This window comes from Ambystoma mexicanum, chromosome 10 (genome assembly GCF_040938575.1).
Source record: "Ambystoma mexicanum isolate Mex_15411 chromosome 10, UKY_AmexF1_1, whole genome shotgun sequence".
NCBI classification, from domain to species: domain Eukaryota; kingdom Metazoa; phylum Chordata; class Amphibia; order Caudata; family Ambystomatidae; genus Ambystoma; species Ambystoma mexicanum.
In genome coordinates, this window is record NC_090932.1 from 630,653,408 (window position 1) to 630,665,161 (window position 11,754).

The window sequence follows — 11,754 nt, forward strand, 5'->3', positions numbered from 1 at the left end:
CAGCGGGCACCCATTTCCCTCAAGGATGTGTTCACAACGTCATCATGTGACTGCACCCACGCTGAGCGTGTGAACTAATTTGCGCAGTTTGTCTGCTTCTGCAACATTTCAAAAGAACTTATACAAACATGGGAAATTATTTTACATTATAAAATCACCATTTCATATGTCCCATACAATTGGCCTACCTTTGAACGTATTGTTTAGAATTTTTGCAACACTTTTCAGTGATCAATGTGGTCACGAGCTGCACCCCTCCACCCCTATAAATGGCCACACCCCCGAGCTCATTTTCATTGTCCTTCTGGCTGTAGCAGATTGAGTTGTGCTGCCTTTACTGCTGTAGCAAACATTAGCCGACTACTCATTATGGCATCCATGGCTACTGTTGCTTCATTAGCCTCAGCACCACCCCACACCCTGCACCACCACCACCTCCCCAAGGGCCTGCAGAGGGAAATACGGGTGAGGATGTAGAGATCGAGGAAGAAGAGGAAGAAGAGAATGAGGTGGTGGAACTCCGCACCACAAGCACTCGCCGGGAGTCGTGGGTGTGGCGGTTGTTTACCCTTTTGGGAACGTACCAAAAGCACATGCGAACCTGGTCAGGTGTAACCAGTGCCAGTTGCTGCTGAGTCATGGGAGACCTTGTGCGTACAGCTTTGGTACGGCAACCATGAAGCGACACCTACCTTCGTTCCCCAGTGCGGCCATTCGCAAGGTGGTGCCATGTGAAGAGCGTAGTAGATTGAGTTCCTCCACAGCATCCTCTGTGTCCGATCCTCTCACCACAAGAGACACTCCTGTGGGGGAGCGCATCCCTCCCACTGCCTCACAAGCCATTTGCGATGCTGTTGACCCTTACCTTTCGAGGGTCACAATATTTTTTATGTACTGCGACGCAGTACTCTGCAGGGGGGAGAGTCTTCGAAGTGCTTTTGAAGCTACGGTCACGGAGCACCAGATGAACTGCCCCTACCTAAGTAAAGGCCACCCTACATCTTTCTCTCTCCACCTGCCCTTTTGTATCCCCGTGGCTGGTGTCCCTTCCTTACCCTCCTTTGCCCTCCTCTCCTAGTGTGTCGTGTGCTGAAAAGCAATAAACTTGAAAACAACAAAAATTACAAAAAAAAGGTTCTTTTCAGAGCCGCCTTTCTCAGTTTAACAATAAAACTATCAAGTGACCACTGTAGGCCCCCGCGCATTTTTCTAAAAGTCTGCAGACATTTGTAGGACGCACAAAAATGGAGGGTGCAAGCGGGGCAAAACCAATGCACTTTTCGCTGGGAGTAAGTGGTGGCTCTGAAAAGAGCTTTTGGGTGGTGTTGTGTGTGTTTCAAAAAGTGTCGATTCGAAAGAACGGATTGCCAAATAGGTGACTATGAATCCAAAAAAGGTTGCAATGCATTTTGTACATTGCAAAGACAAATCTGATTGCCAGCATATGTGAGATGGACTCCATCTCTGCGAAAAATGAAAGTGCTGCGAAAACAAAAAATTTTCATTGTGGAATGAGGACATGCCTTATTGACATAGTGCCTAGCTTTCTACATCTGTGGACCAAATGCAGAAGAAAGCAGCCATATTTGTCTTTGTGCAATACGGGAAAACACTATTTGGCAATTTGGAAACATGTCCATGACCTTCGCAAGACCTTCCGTCATTGCAAATTGCAAAGAAATTTCAGAGACATTGCCTAAACTGTTTCCTCCACAATGAATGATAAGTATATCAGGATGACGCTCTGTGTGTAAAGCAGCACACACAGGTACCAAGTCCAGCCACCTTATTCCACGCACGTCATGCCAGTGCACTTCCACATGAGGAAATCCAATATCTGCAGATAGACCACAACTTTCTGCATGTACCTTCAACCAATGTATCCATGAGTCTCCCAAAATCCAGATCATCTGTTTTCGAGCACACAGAGCCATGGCTGTCTGGTCTCCTGTCAGGGAAAAGACCTTCTCACTAATTTCTCTGTTCAGAACACACCCACTGAACTTTACTGACCAACCCCCTACCTTTGCATATTCTCATTTGCATGCGTCTCCATCCCAGAATCCCCGTTGGTAATACGCAATGCCTGCAAACTACCACCATGTCCGCGGACACTTAGAGGATCAGAACGTGACGACTGTACATTTAAATATTATTCCCCTATTCCCCTTTAAGGTGGGCTCTGAAAAGAGATGTTTTTTTTTTGTTTTTTGTGCAGATGCCTTACAGACAACTGTTATATTGTTTTTTTTTAAAATATTTTTTCTTCTTACTTTACTCCTACAACCATTACAGAACCTTCTCCAAAGCAAGCCTTACATTCCAAAAGAACATGGCATTTCCCAAAGAAGGTAACGCAACACAATCTGCTGAAAAATAAGCTGCATTACTGGGAACAATGTTTGTGTGGCTGCAGAAAAACATACCAGCTCGTTACATGAAAACATGCATGCTGAGATTGATGTTATACCTCCCAATACTTTGATCAGGACAGAAAATAGAACTGTTGTCCCATTTTCCTCTAGGGATGTCATGATGCCTACCCCCGGGCATCAGGACCAAGGCCCTCAGCTCCGGGAGCAGGCATCCAGACATTTGTTTAAACCTCAGCAGCCCCGGCTAGGGGCTGTCTGGGTTCAGTCCTGGCGCAGTAGGCGCCAGGCTCATCATAGAAATCAGTCCTGGCACCATAGCCACCAAGATCATAGACTTTACTTACCTGATACAGACCATGCTGCAAAAGAGTCCAAGCCTACATGAGGCCTGGATGGGACTATTTTGTTACAGGGACTATTTTTTACTCGGGCGTGGCTCTAGGGAACTTCTTACCTGGAACTACTTTGGAGGCTATTTAAACCACACTCGAACAACTGCACATGCTTCACGTTATTCTGCATCCAGCAGCGTGATGCTCACCGTGCCTGCAGCCAGCATCCAGTCTTCTGCCACGCCCGTGTTCCTCCAGCCAGCATCCAGTCTTCTGCCACGCCCGCCTCGAATCCAGAGCTCCTAGAATAAAGAAGAAGAAAAGGACAAGGTTAGAAAACAAACTTATTTCAAATTCCTCACCTAATTCCGGAACCATTTCATCTACGGACCTGATAAGTACATCAGTCCTGCACGCGTCGCCATCTCCAGCACGGTGCCATACTCACCAGTTCTCACAGCATCTTTCGATCCGGCACTGTCTCCATCATTTCTTCGCCGTAATCCGGCACCTAGGGGACACAAGAAAAAACAAGGTGAGCCAAGGGAATCAACAAATACAACCTCTTACCACCATAGACTTACCTGATTTACCACCGGCAGTATTATTCCATAACTCTCCACATTTTCATATGCTGCATCTGTAAAGAGTGAGAAAAACAACACGTTAACGCATGCAATAGTTACCGGACAGCGTTGGGTAACACACACTCTTACCTGAACGCCAGCAGCAGCTACGAGACCTTCTTCTCACAAACTCAGTTGCAACTTAAGGAAGGAAGGGGAACAAGAGTGAACATCGGGCACATTGAACTCTTTGAACTTGATACTTACCAATCCCGCCAGGGACTTCAGAGTCAATACTTACCGGAACTCTCCCAACGCCTTCAAACCAGTGAAGTAACTGGTATCTAAGCACCCCTGCAAGACACGCAGGATGGAGAGCTCATCTTTTATGAACATAAGGTGAGGTTACTAAGGGGATGTCGGAGGTGATTAGTGGGGGAGAGCGAGAACAGTTGGGAGGCCATCACTAAAACCCACAGGTGGTTAATCCCTGTCTCCACTTGCAGGAAAATACTTCTTCGGGTCCAGCATACAAGACTAGGCGGGCCAGTCCAGACAGTTATCTCTGCACTACGCATCACGTTGAAGGAGACCGCAGCTGTCTGGGTCCGATCGACACCCCTGTGGGGTCCAGCTGAGCGTAACAAGGGAGTAATCCAGAAAAAATTACTTTCGCAGTTGGAAAGTTGTTAATGACTGCTTGCACCAACTGTTCTATATCTTCCAGCTAAGTATGTGAACTCACGTAGCCCAAATGGCAAGCACTGTAGTGCAAAAGTACCACATGGGGACTGGTCATCCTAAGCATGTCTCTGCAAACTTGAAGAATTGCCACAACATTGCGATCAGTCTCAGCGCTCCACACCACCTCCACTCCTCTCACATCGAAATTGTGTGCCACATGTCTACTTTCGGAATAGTGCTGTAAACCATGGACAAAAATATCTCCAAGCACCAAAACCCTGACTCTCTCCACTTCTGCCATCTTCACTATACGCACCATCTTTCGACACAAAAGAGCAATGTGAACATCTAATTGGCTGATGCCTAAAGTCCCCTTTCCATGCTGGATTTGCTGTAGAACTCCGTATGTGGCACGCCCTACCCGCGGACAAGCCCTGTCTACGTGCGGCGCATGACTCTTAGCCAGTCCTTCTATCCTTTCCACATCACCCGTGAATCCATTCCCTCATTGGACACAGCTAAGCAGTCACACAACCATCCACCAATCACATTGAACATCTCTACATCTAACTCCGTCATCAAAGTTTCACACTTCAAATGTACTATTGATCACTCTGAATGACAGTTGCATATCATTGCAAAGCACCTACTTCAAAAACTACTGTGCAAGTGTCGCAGATTTCTACGTACAGCTCCATGCATGCGCACATGCAAGAGTATAAAGTACAGGTATGCATATTTTATTCAGAGAACATGTGCAACATTTATGATTTCATTTAAACAAATGAATGCCACTAAATCCGCACAGCCAATACATGTTTGTTTGTTTGTTTGTCTATTCATTTATATGGCGCACCGGACCAAAAGGTATGAGGGCGCAGGTGTTACAAATATATTCTCAGTTTAGTTACAGTGCTGTACATTAGTTCACAGTGTGTACATAGGTTAATACAGTTGCGAAGGAAACAGTGAGGTACAATTACAAATTATGCATATTTACAATATTTACAACAGAGATGTCAGTTATTGGTCTTTGTTCTTTAGCCACTGGATGTAATTACGTCTAAATTGGTGGTAAGTTTGCGGTGCTCTTACGGAAGGCGGTAAGGAATTCCAATGTTGGGCTGCTTTCACCTGGAAGCTTTTGCCGCCCATTTTCGTTCGCTTGAATCTGGGAACGGAGAGCAGGTTTGCATTGCTATTTCTAGTGTGTCTATTGGCCGTGTATCTAGTTATTCTGTCGGCTGGGTAACGGGGGGCTGCATTGTTAAGGCATTTGTGAGTAAGGGAGGCTACTTTGAGCAGGATTTTGTCAGTGGTGGTGAGCCAATTGTGGGTTCTCCTAATATAAGAGATGTGTTCTCTTTTAGGGAAGCTAAGCTCTGTCTGAGAGCATTATTTTGTAGAATCTGGATTTTATTGATAACCTGTTTATTGGCACCTAGATAGAGGGAGTTGCAATAATCCAGTTTAGATAGTGTAAGGGCTCTGGCTAAAGTAATGCAGCTTTGGGTAGATGGGAAAGGTTTGGCTGATCTTAAAAGCTTGGATGTGTAAGCTGTGGTGGAGGTCATAGAGCTGACCTGTTTATGGAAGGAGAGGCTAGAATTGAGGTAAATACCAAGGGTTTTCACATCTTTGGCTACCTTTATAGAGTTGCCATCTATGGTAAAACTGGTGTAGTTGTGGTCCAATTTGTTTGGGTTTGTGGCGGATCCCAGGATGATGAGTTCAGTCTTGTCATCATTCAGGCATAGACTATGGGAAGCCATCCATGCCTGGATGATGAGGTACACCTTGTTCACCAAGGCCAAATCCGTGTGTAATCTCCCGTGAGCGGGATGAGGATCTGGGTATCATCACCATAGTTAGTGTAGGTGATACCCAGACCGTCGAGATCGTCAAACAGGGGCTTAGTGAACACGTTGTACAGTGTAGGGGAGACACATGACCCCTGAGGGACCCCACATGTAATGGGGATGGGGTCAGCAGAAGCTAGAGTGGAAAAGACATGCATGGATCTATTACTCAAGAATGACTTAATCCATCCAATGGCTTCTTAGGAGAAGTGGGCAGCCGAGTCTTATGGTTGCATAAGATTTTGTGATCAACAAGATTGAATGCTGCCGAAAGGTCCAGGAGAAGCAGTAAGGCAGTTTTCCCATTATCTCTCAGAGTGTCAATTTGGGCCTTGAGATCAATGAGAGCAGTTTCTGTCCCGTGTTGGGATCTAAATCCTGATTGCCGGACACCTAAGAGATGTTTTTGTTCAAGATATTTTTGTATTTGTTGATAGGCTGTCTTGTCTACGATTTTAAGCAGGAAGGTGACGGTGGTGACGGATCTGTAGTTCGTGGGTACGGAGGGGTCTAGGGAGGGTTTTTTTAATAAGGGGAGGACCAAGGATTCTTTAAGGTTGTTAGGGATAGTACCTGATGAAAAAGAGGCATTGATGGGTTTGGTAATGAATGGTGAGACGTCTCTTGCTGCATCTTTGATGATTTGTGATGGGCAAAGGTCACCTTGGCAATTAGATGGTTTAAGGAAAGTATGATTTTTTCCACTTCTAACGTGGAAACTTTGGAAAAACTAAAGCGGGTAAGAGGGTTGGGGCTAGGGTGCTGAGAAGTGGGGCGCAGGGGGGTGTTGTTAGATTTAGAAGAGTTGGTTAATGCCTCTTTCTTATTGTTAATTTTGATTTGAAGGTCTCAAACTTTATTGGAGAGGGCATTTTGGATACTGGTGCACCATTGTTTATCTTTCATGCAGGTGTCTGGAGCTAGGATAGGTGTTTCTAGCTCTTTTAAGATGGTAAAAAGTTCTTTAGTACTGGATTTGGCATGTAATATTCTCTGGTTGTACGATTCTTGTTTGGCAAGAATGATTTCTTTTTTGTAAGAGGAAACTATTTTGTTAAGGATCATCTTATTGCTGTCTGTGGGGGATTGTCTCCAAATGTGTTCCTTTTTACGTTTCTCTAATCTGAGGGCTTTTAGGTGGGCCATGAACCAGGTGTTCAGGTGTTTTATCGGCTTACATTTTCTTAGTTTTAGCGGTGCGATAGCGTCTAAGGATGAGCGCATACTATTGTTGTAGCTTTCAACAAGGTGGTGGGAGTTGGAGTTGGTTGAGAGTTGGTTCAAGGTTGGGATAATGAGGGGAATGAGTTTTTCCACAGTTATGATTTTCTTACTTCTCGTCGGGTTAGCTATGGCTAATGGGTTATTAGTGATGGGGCTTGAAGCTTCAAGAGTAAAAGAGAGGAGGTGGTGGTCAGACCATGGTTGCGGGGTGATGGCAGTAATGGAAGCCACGCAGTTATGGTAGGCTATCCAGTGAAGGGTTCTCCCTTTGTTATGATTGGGGGTAGACACTCTTTGGGTGAACATACCAACACTCCCCCTTTAAGTGCAAGACGTCTGATGTTTCATTGACAAACCGCACTACTTTTTACTGTCTCCCGCATAACCTATAAATACGTAACAACCCTCCCTATTTAGCGCAAAACACGATTTTCCTTTAGAAAATGTCACATTTTTTGACTGTGTACCACCTAATTAATACTACTTCCAATGCGATTGTATGAGAAAAATAAACGCTCCCGATTGCTGTGGTGACATCGCCCTCTGAGGGTCTCCCGATTTTTCGGATTCGTACTTATAATATGAAAGTAGTGAAATTTTTCCCATCTATTATAATGACCTATCACTTACAAATCTCTCTGCTATGGATAAGACAGCTTAAAAAAAAAAAAAAACATTTTCATAAACTATAAATTGTGCTCATTTCCGAATCTCGTTCAACTAACATACTGCAAATAACATACAAAGGCAGCACATAGTGAAGTGAAATGCACACATGATTTGTGTTGAGATATCAAAGGAGAATACTCCGACGAAAGATGCAAAATTAACATGTACAGTAACATCACTGCTTTAAACACACAAAATTACTAACTTCGTCTTTTTACAATCGCAGTGAAGACTACTCTCCAGAAAAGCAACAGCATCTACACTGCAAACAACATATCCGAAGAAACCTGATCATTCCGCAAAAAAAGGTAAGTACAGTACTAACTTTATATACTTACTGGTCCTCAAAGAGACTGTGTGGGTTATTTATTTAATTTGCGCACCAAAACAAACATTGATTTCTGAACCATTCTACCCACAAATACCCATTTACTAAACAAAGAATAACAGGCAGAATGGCTCACAAATCCCTGTGTTTTTGGAACTCAAATAACATACAGAAGCCATAGAATTTTAGTACTAGAAAACAATTAGCTGTTTCACTTTTATACTATTACATTTACTATTAATGCTTCTCCTCTCCACTACCTCACTTTGTACTCTCCTCTGAAGCACAGTGTAGTAGTATACAAACAGAAAAATAGCCTTCTCAACTCATTGTAACAGCCCAATGCACTTTCACACACCACCACAAAGAGCTTCCCCTTCAAACTCATGCATGCATGCACTCAGCACACATACATTGTACAACAGACCAAACCATGCCTTCTTTTTCTTCAACAGACCCCAAAGAATGCCTACCAAAAAGCAAGTCTGTAGAAAGCAACACAGAAATAGAGCAAATGAAAATAAAAGTGTCCAAAGTAAGTATCCTTCTGTAGCAGAGTTTGTAGAGAACGTTGGAAAAAAACAGCTAATACAGTCATTTAGCGAAACAAAGGAAGCTTCAACCACCAAAACTTTACCTCCTCTATCAAAATGTGGCACGAAACACAGAACTCTTCACAAAAAATCGGCTACCAGTACTGCTAACAATGATCCTATTAATCCTGATATAGTAACAAGAACCCATAGTACAAAAAGTATTTTAGCAAAAATGTTTCACCACAAAGTCCTTCAGAATCTAATAAAAAGAGGACCGAAACCATCCACAACCCTTAAAACCTACCATAGAAAAGTAATCCTACAAGCTCTCGTAGACAGTGCAATCCTTCTCAAAAGGAAGTTGTTCATATTAGTGTCAAATAGGATGAAACCACTAACAAAAATAAGTACTAAACTACAAAAGAAACATATCAATAAACGGAATGTCAACAAAAATAACTTCTTAAATATTTGTGGAGGTGAATGGAGTCACACAACAACCACAGAACCATATTTTAATGAAGAAGCATACAAACAAAATCAAACAAACACAATTGCCATCCATAGCAGTGGACGAGGGTATGAAAAAAGCAATAATACCATCATGGAACAAGAAACACTTCTTAGAAAAGTATCCCCAGATTCAACTGAACCAGAACGTCCACTATACAAATGGCAGTGCACATCAATGTGTGACATTCCTAACAAATCTTTCAAATCTTTAAGTCAGTTCCTAAATCAGTATGTGAAAGGTAAAGACAAAATTAAAATGAAAGTACTGCAAAATATGGATATCTGTCCAGTGTGCAAATACACAGGACTACAAGGACATTCATTAGCCTGCATTTCAGGACCTATTTGCAAAAGCACCTTCCATGATATCAAAAGGATATCAATACATCATTCAAATGTAAGAAATCTAGTGTATAAAATATACTATGCTAAAAGTCAAGCTTTAGAATTAGCACATTTAAATAACACTCTTCTGCATGGTACACCCAAATACCTACAAGATGAAATTGACCGTATCCAGAGAAAATATTTTGGAAGTGAAAGCCACTTACAAAATGCAATAGTTTTAGAACAGATTAGCAACAATTCTGCACATAGCAACCTTCTATTACACACATACAAAAAGGAAATACTAAAATTTAAAAGTGCATCGGCTGAAGTACCAAACCATGTGGGTGTGTGTGTTGCCGCAGAACGTTTTACAAAAGGAACACAAAAAATATAGACATAGTATACAAAATAGAAGACAATGAAGATTCTAAATGGTTTGAATTAGCTCTCTATCTTTTAGAAGAAAACAAATACCAAATAAGTGAACCCCTAATATGTTGCAGTTACTGCACTACAAAACTGAACAACAACCAAATTCCTTCACGTGCTATCACAAATAATTTGGAATTGTTCCCCCTACCAAAACCCCTGCAACAACTCAATTTGTATGAGAGCATCATAATTCAAACAGTTCACCCATTTCAAGCAATTATACGCCTTCAACCTAAAACAGCAAAATTACCTCCCTCTGAATTGGTGAAAGGCATTTGTGGCAAAGTAGTTTATTTACCATTAGATCTAACAGAAAATGTACATACTCTAGGAGTGCAACATTCAATAGACCATTCTTTAATTGTCTTGGTAAATGGTGTACCAACAAAAGACAAAACAATTTGGCAACTACTGGTAGACTTACATAAAGTTAGACAAGCCTTGAAAGACAACAATGAATACTACAAGGAAATAAATATTGAAGAAAGCTTAAGGGAAACAACCAAAATAATTCAAGAGTCATCAGAAAATGGACAATTTGAACTTCTGGATCCTGCTGCAGTATCCACTCTTTTGGACCATTACACAATTCATCCATTGCATTCCAATGAAAGCATAGATGATGCACTAGAAACTTACCAAATGCGACAAACCAAAGGGTCACCAATGAGCATATGGCAAAAAACTATAGAAGCACGTGCTTTTCCACTGCTATTTCCTACTGGCAAAGGTAGAAGATTCGTTGATAGACCCACTCAGATTACGGCATCAGAATACTTCTAATTACGAATTTATTCGCAAGTTCCCAGATTTAAACAAAATGTGGAATACGTATTCCACCTACTCTTTGAAAGTGAACTAGCAACCCTATGTTACGGAGTTGCACACATTTTGAAATCTGGAACCCACTTTCAAAATATGTCAGCTACGCAATTATTACAAAAAGTACAAGAAAAAGATGAGGTTTTACAATCAAGTATAACAAATCTGTTTGCAAACATGCGTGGTACAAAAGAATACTGGTTCCGACAGCACAGAGACGTACGTTGTATGATCAGAAACCTTGGACCACCGACTTGGTTTGTTACACTAAGTTGTGCAGAATATGCATGGGAAGATTAACATCAGTTCCTACGCATATCAAACAACAACAAAACCAACATAGATATATTAACACCTGGAGAACTTTGCTCTCTAAATCCAGTTAATGTGTCAAGATATTTCCATCATCGTTTCATTGCTATGCTACACTTTATTTGCAATAAAACTGTTCCTCCCCTCAGAGAAGTGCAACACTTCTTTTGGAGAAAAGAATACCAAGCGAGAGGAGCACCACATATTCACATGCTTTTATGGATCAAAGGTGCACATACATTTGGTCATGACAGTGATGCCACTGTTTTGCAGTTCATTCAAAAATATGTCACTTGCGAAATCCCTTCACAATGGACACATACCTGCATGGACAGATTTTACAATTTCAAAGACACAAATGTGGCAAATATTGTTGTCGCAAATAAAAAAGCAAAGGGAAATACTACACCAAATGCTGCTTTGGTTTCCCTAGACCAGTTACAGAAACAGGTGAAGTGAACAACTTCATGTCTTCAGTTCGACATAGTGATAAAGGTAAATCACCTAAGAACACGTATTACATAAAAAGAACAGAAGAATCAAAATATATCAATGATTACAATGCAATCATTGCCCTCTTATGGAATGCAAACATAGATGTGCAGTACATTGCAGACAATGCCACTGCAGTTGCACAATATGTTACAACCTACTTAACAAAAGCTGAAAAAACAGAGCTTCAAGACCTCTGGAATGACTTATTATCAGACAAAACACTATCTCAGAAATTGTACAGCCTAGGCATACAAATGCTCTCTCATAGAGAATGTGG